The 7,421-nt window shown below is 38.9% G+C and overlaps 1 long non-coding RNA gene across 2 annotated transcripts; it reads left to right on the plus strand.

Moving 5' to 3' along the window:
• The first annotated feature begins 523 nt into the window (after window positions 1-523).
• Window positions 524-4,140, plus strand: LOC110020655. 2 transcript variants are annotated; one of them, XR_002293547.1, is made up of 2 exons: window positions 524-1,208; window positions 3,728-4,140. It is a non-coding gene; the product is annotated as an uncharacterized LOC110020655 (long non-coding RNA). The 2 variants fall into 2 exon arrangements; XR_002293548.1 differs by having other exon boundaries at window positions 3,785-4,140.
• Window positions 4,141-7,421: the final 3,281 nt, after the last annotated feature.

Below are 7,421 nucleotides of genomic sequence, written 5' to 3' on the forward strand. Positions count from 1 at the left end.
GCAGCTCTATAATGTTCGCTATATGCAATCTTCTCATCATTACCAACATGTGCATCGATATGTGTGTTGGCATCATTTTTGATATCACGTGCGTGGAATGTCCGCTTGAATAACCCATGATTAATTTTTATGCATACCTAGCTTCCTAGAGCTTAAGTCATCCATTTTTAAACCCTTTAACACTTGTTGAGAGGCACACTATCGAGATCATCCTAATATACTTTGGCTCTCACTTAAGTGAATGTTGATCAGTGTTTTGTCTGTCAGACAGCTTCGATCGAAACAACATACATTCATCACATCTAGCACGAGTCACACTTAAATTGACTCGATCGTCAATGACTTTATCTAGATGATCTCCGATGATAAAATAGTATGCAAGGGCGCTTCTGAAATGTCAATTTCATTTAGAAATGACACTCATATTATTAACATTAAAGACGGGTATGAATCACATGTTGATGCATATGAATTAAAATTAGACGAAAGACGGTTTTAATATTAAAAAAATAATGTAAATTATTTTTCTTCCTTTTTCTTCTTCGTGAAATAGCCGAACTCGGGTACCCCCTCTCTCGGTCGCCCCGCCGGCCTGCTCGCTGGCTCTCACCACCGAGGCCGCCGTCGTCATCACACCGGTGAGTCTGCCATCGTCATCACGCCGGTGAGTCCGCCGTTCACTGATTCTCTCTCATGGACAAAGCCCACGCGGCCTCCCTCCTCTTGTTCTAGCAACAACTCCTTATGCCCTGCCCCCTGGCCGCCTCCGGCTCCTTGCCGGCCTCCTCTCCCTCCCTGGAACGCTTCCCGCCACCGGAACATGCCCTATGCTACCTATTATCATGCGAAGGCTCTTCCCTCTCACGATTTTTTGTCATGGACGAAACCCTAGGTGGGGGAACCCCGCCGGTCTCTCTCTCCTTCTCATGGGGAGACCCTGACACCAGCGGCGGACCTCCTATCTCGTCTTAGCTCGGACTACATGCAAGGAGACAGTGGGATCACGACGTACAGAGATCCGAAACTCCAATCTCTATTCTTCTTTCGCATTGCTCCTACCCAAAACCTAGGAAGTAGATGTAGCGAGGTCAAATCTGGATGAGTTTATTGCAACGCATTCTCATACACTTTTCCATGATTACTTGTGAGATAAATTTGGGGATGCTTAGAACCGAAGCCCTCATCAGCGTTCAACTCTTCCCGCAAAGGTACATATTGTTGGTATTCTTACAATGCTATGATTATTTATCAGAGTTGCTTGTATACCTCCTACCCTCACTTGCTTCTTTCATCGTCCCACACATGTTTTATGAGGTACGGTAGTGTGTGGCTTAGACTTTGATTGCTTGGACAGGCAAAGCACAACCATCACAATGGTGGGATCTCCTTAAAACTCTCACAATTTTATTCCCAGAGGCCCTAGCTCTTGTTGTTAGAGGATTAAGGCTTAAAGTTTGTGTGCTTAGAAGAAGTCGACATGTTAGGGAGCCTTTCATGGACTTTCCCATATGAATCCGAGCAATTTCCCCTTGAATCCTTAGCTCGAAAATCCTACGAAAGTCAAGGTTGCACTAATCAAACTATTTGTTAAGGCAGTTTCATTTGGATATAGATTTTAAGTCGTTCGACTGAGTGGGAGAAGACCTCACTTTGGTCTTCATCCTCTGAGTCGTAAAGAGTTCTCCTCACGTGAAATCCTCCCCTTTATGTCGGGCAAACGGATGTGGGCATCATGTTACCTCGCGCAATATGATGTTGGTACAACTCTTCATCAAATTCAACGCTATATCCCATGCAAGGTTGGTAGGATGAGATCAACGTGACATCAAATGCATTTGAATTACATTGCTTGCATGCTCATTCATAGTGTATTGCATATTGCATCTTGATTTTGTGATCACTTTTGGTTCGATTGCCATCTCGGCTCCATCGACCAATCGCTTTTGGCTCAATCGCCGTCTAGGCTAGATCCCCCTATCTTTGGGTTTGATCAGCTACCGTAGCTCGATCACCCTTTCCTTTGGGTTCGATTGGCCGCCCCAGACCTATCACCTTATTCTTTGGGTTCGATCGACTGTCCCGGTCCAATCACCCATTCACGGGTTCGATTGTACGTCTCGGTTCGATCTACTGCTCACTCCGGTTTGATCGGCCACCTTGATACCATCGAACAATCACTTTGGGTTTGATCGACAACTCCGATCTAATCACCCAATGACTTCAGCTCGGCCGTTCGACACAGCCAGATCGAACGATCACCGCGGTCCGGTTGGCCATCTTTGGCAAACTTCACTTGACCATTGCATGCTTGTATGCTTTGTTTTGCATAACTTTACTTCATGTAATTTCTTGTATGCAATTGGGCATTTTTATATCATGTTGATTGTGGTGTTTTCTTGTTGCATGCCCTTGTGTCTCTTTGAGCACCCTTACATGTGGTGTCTCTCTGAGCACCCGCACTTGCAAGTATTTTTCCCACACACATCCCCATATACACATGAATTAAAACTTGCATACTTCGTGAGGGGATGATCCTCATACATGAAAATCCTTTTCACATTTCTCTTCCATGAGAGCTGAGCTACTCATTCCCTTTGTAACCATCTAGGAATGTCACAGGTATCTCATATTGTTCATAGTGCATGTCATGCTCTTTAGCCACTAAAGTTATGCACGCCACAATGTGTATCCTCCCGGGCATGTGATTCTCACTTGTACGAATCACACTGCCCATTATGTTTGGCACTTAGCATCTTTTGTATCCTTACTTATTTATCTTGGGTGCATGTCACAGTGATTACATGATTGCATGTGCTCATTTGGGTGTCTCTTGGGTATAAAGTAATTCCTTTATAAGTATCCTATGATCGATGTAAACCCACTTGTATCATTTGTCTGCTCGTTGCATGAAATCTGACTTTTCCTAGAGATGGTGTAATTCCTCTTAATAGATAGCATGCATCTGTTATATTCACTTTATGTGTGTCATTTGCATGTGACATCCTTGCATTCTTATGCATTATGTGTGATTCGCCTCTTTGGCGGCCATTGTGATTGTTCGTGTTTCGGTAGATCACAATGTGTTGGGCCTTTCACATGATAGTATGCTTGCACATTTGTCTTGATGACATATCCTACTCACTAGGATGAGCGACCCATTTGTTGACCATAATACCTACACCAGCATTGCTCGCGAGGATAGCTCAATGAGCAATGCGAGTTTTTGTATTACAACCAACTTGTGTATGACTGTACTAAGGCTCCAAGGGCTCTAAAGTACATCACTAACATGTTATGCACCCAATTTTAATGATCCTCTATTAAAAGTATATAAATTGATATTTTTTTTTATTAAGTATTATCAGCCCTATTTTTAAAACTATATAAGTTAGGTCGTATGTGAGACCACTTATTTAAAGTGTTACTCCTTTAGTGAAGTACTTTTGATCCCTTTGATCTTTAGAACGTGGTCGGTTTGGCAACCCGTTCAAAGTCATACGCCGTGACTTTACTCCTACATTGTGCACACACTTATATGTTGTGATAGGACACTGCGGTAGATGATGTGCTAGACTAGGATTAGGATACTAGGTAGTCTTTTTGATGGTTTGACTATAATTCTCTTTTGGTTTAGTTGCTCTAGTCAGACATTACTTTTGTGCTGCTTTGTGAGTTTACTGGGTGTGAGACTTGTGCACTTGTATGTTAGGAGCAATTTTTTTTGCAGGGAGTCATATCAACAAGGGGGATCTCTAATGATTTAAAGCCAACCATTTGCTTGCAGGTGCTGTTAAGCTCTCCTCACACCTAGCATGGTCTACCACGCTACATGTAGATAGCTTTTTTCTTACATGATTTTCATGCAGGTCGAGTCATTTTTTGACTTTACGATGTACTTTTTAGAGCCCTTAGGAGAGTTCTGTAGCGGTAATAAGATACGAACATGAGTTTCGAGGCGCTTGAGTCGTGGAACCACATGACGGGGAACATGAGCAGATGCTCGTATCTCGTATCTTAATTCCACATTCTCTTTGATGTATAACATTTAGGACTAGGTTTGTATATATGATGCCCGACTTTCTTTTTTGCTTTCTGGAATATATTGCCGACCTAGCAACACTGGGTCGGTTATTTTTTATTTTTTTGGCTTGCTTACTTTCATGCTTCATGCACGTGCTTGCTAGTTTTGCCATTTTTTACCTTGTGGTTTGTCTGAGAATCCAACATTATAATTTAGGCTTTTAAGGACCCCAAAATTATAAACTTTTTACTGAAATTCTAATAAGAGAACAAGATAAATTCAAAACTTAGGGTTAAAATATTCAATTATTTAAAACCTGCATTTTACTTTTCTGCATGACCTTCAAGCCGGTTTTAAAATGGGTTGCATGCATGACTATTATCCAAGTCATATTTAATATGAGCTCTACACTTAGGATTGTGGTAAATAACTGCAACATATTTGCATGTCTTGAGGAGAATCCCCTAAGTTTCTTCAACCTAACTTGCACAACATAGATTTATACTTATATGATTGTCTAGTGCAATTAGGGTTTTAGAGACTTTCCCGACCAAGACGAGGATTAAGTCTTTTGTTGAAAGTATTTTCAGCTTTGTAGTTGAACATCTTTTTTCTCTTCCTTTCGATGACATCTTCACCATTTATTTGGCGAGTATAAGTTCCATTTATGTGAGCTCTGCCTTTATAGGTCATAGGACTTAAAATTTTTTTCTTTTAACCTTAAGACTACTGAGGACTCCTTGGATGACAAAATAATCATAATATATAACTTCGTAACAATCAATTTATGCATCAACTTTAAAATATATGTCTATAAAAATTATTGTGCAAGGTTGCTTATAATTAGTTAGGAAAACTTCCTTGGTTACACGCTTAAATCGAAAAGAATTCTCAAGTAAGGGTCGCCATGAAGTGTGCCATCCAGGAGGAGAGAAACAAACTTCATAAGCAACCTTATATGAAACAATAATAAAAGGATTTGTCTACAACCCACTCAATCCTTATGTGTTCATATATCTCACACCTAAACTTCAGTTTCTTACATATATGTCATCTTACCTATTTATGAAGAGTTGTATTTTATTTATTTATTTATTTTTAAATTAATATAATGGTATTATTATTTTTATTATTTTTATGTGATATAAAAGATTTGGGTGGTAGAAGTATAAAAATCAACTTTAAGTGTTAGAAATTTAAATGTATATGAATTGGGTGGTATGTATGTAAACGCTTCTGCAGATATGGTTTATTAAACAACAATACTATGTAAGTTCCTCTCTTTTCCCTCTATCTTTCTTGCACATTACAAATGACAATCACTTCTATAACCAACATCAAACTTGTAGCAAACATAAAACACCATTCCACTCCATATGAAAAATTATTGTAAGATCTATATACGTGCCACACAATTCTTACATATCCATGTACCTAACACCAAAAAATAAAGATAGCGGGTTATTTCTGGGTTATTTCGGGGTTATTTCGGAATTATTGAAAATAACCCAGAAATAACCTAAAAATAACTCAGGAATAACCTGCACCGCACGTAGAGCTACGTCAGGTGTTCGGACAAAAATTACGCGCCTTTCTGTCACAAACCTGTGCTGAAAAGTTGCATTTCACTTTTGAAAAGATAGTGATGCTTGCATCTTTGCTGTGATTTCATGAATTTAAACAGGAAACAAGTAAATATGAATGTTTAGTTGTAGATATGTAAATGCCCCAATATTAAAGTAGTGAAATGAAAAATAAACCCATCAATATCAAGTTTAGTAGGAATGTGCAAGCTGATTATCTTTAGAAAGATTTACATACACCTCACTCAATTTCTATGAATTTACATGTCTAACACCTAAAATTCAAATTTTACATATAAATACCACCTTGCCTTTAAATGGAAAAGCTGTATTTAAAATTAAAGAAAATGGTGATTGTGCTATTTTTCTATGTGATGTTAAAGATTTAAGTGCTATGTGCATAAAAGCTCAAGCGTGAGACATGAATACATAAGAATTGTGTGCAATGTATAGAATAAACTCTTTTGACCTTCTCATTTGAAATCCTAACTCAACCACTGAATAGGATGAAATGATATTTCTCATCTAGAAATATAGTATGTGAGAAAAACATAACACAAGCATCTCATAGTCATTCTTTTGTCAAAATATAGCTGCCTTCTTGGCGTGAAAAACTTAATATAGAATGTTGTTTTGCCATTCATCAGCATTACCCAATAAAAGCATATCAACTGACAAATTTGCATGTAAAAATAAAAATTAAATGACAGTGGCAGCAATCTATGGTTCCAGATGAAGTGAAACTATGATTTATTCATGTTCTAATGAACTTATCCTTCTTTCCACGGCGGTCATTTCAATCTTTAAAAAGAATCAATGCCAATTGCTGAGCTGATACAGGATCATCGACACTATCATTCTCCAAACAAGATAACTATTCTAGAATTGTTTATGTTTAGACTTCTATTTCACCTTCATTCTTATCCCAATGGCGTTGAGCATGTTTGTGTCTTCTGATGTTCCTCATCACCGCATCTTCAAAACGTAGATTCTTAAATCTGGCCTCACATTGTGATAACAAGTAAAGAAAAACTGCAATGCTTGTTACAGAAAGGCCACTAATCTCTACCAGGAAACTCACAATTCCAAATGGAAGTTCTTTGTCAACCTCCACGGCATGTAACAATCGGAGGAACCAAGCAAGAATACCGAGCAGCCAAGCAAGAATATAGAGCAACCAAGCAAGAATACCAATCAGTCGAGCCAACACGACTCACCTAGGAGAAACATATTTATCGAAGACAAATAGAAGTAGAGATTATGGTGAACAAAACGACAAAACCTAAGCTCTCACGGTAGAAAGCTTTATTTATTATTATTTACTATTTAAAAGCTTCGATTTGCACATTACTAGCTCTTACGCAAGATCATAGCAATATGGGTGTCCTCCCAAGGTAAAGTCAATGTTCTGAACGTGCTCGTGGGGTTCGTTTCGTCATTTGGGGTCGTCTGGACAAATTCATCAACAATCGAGCCAATTTGAGTTAGTTTTGCGTGCAACCATGCGAACAATATTTGTCGGTCCGATCAGAGTCGTCCAACAAGCCACATGCCGACTGATTTTCACCTGGGCAAGAGCCGAAGTTTAGCAGAATGATCCCAGTAGCATGCCTCTTAAAACACGTTGAATGGTTTACCTAAGGCTTCTCTAATCCTTATAGAAACTCAACTCGAGTTTCAATATGTTGGTTCTAATCGATTCAACTAAATGTTGAAGATTTGAAACCACACATATGGGACTACAAGTAGTCAAGAGGAGATTTGGATTTTCTAAGTGGTGTTGATCCCAATACTAGTTTTCTAAAAGAGTCAGCAGG

The sequence above is a fragment of the Phalaenopsis equestris genome, unplaced genomic scaffold (assembly GCF_001263595.1).
Source record: "Phalaenopsis equestris unplaced genomic scaffold, ASM126359v1 Scaffold000107, whole genome shotgun sequence".
In the NCBI taxonomy this organism is placed as follows: Eukaryota; Viridiplantae; Streptophyta; class Magnoliopsida; order Asparagales; family Orchidaceae; genus Phalaenopsis; species Phalaenopsis equestris.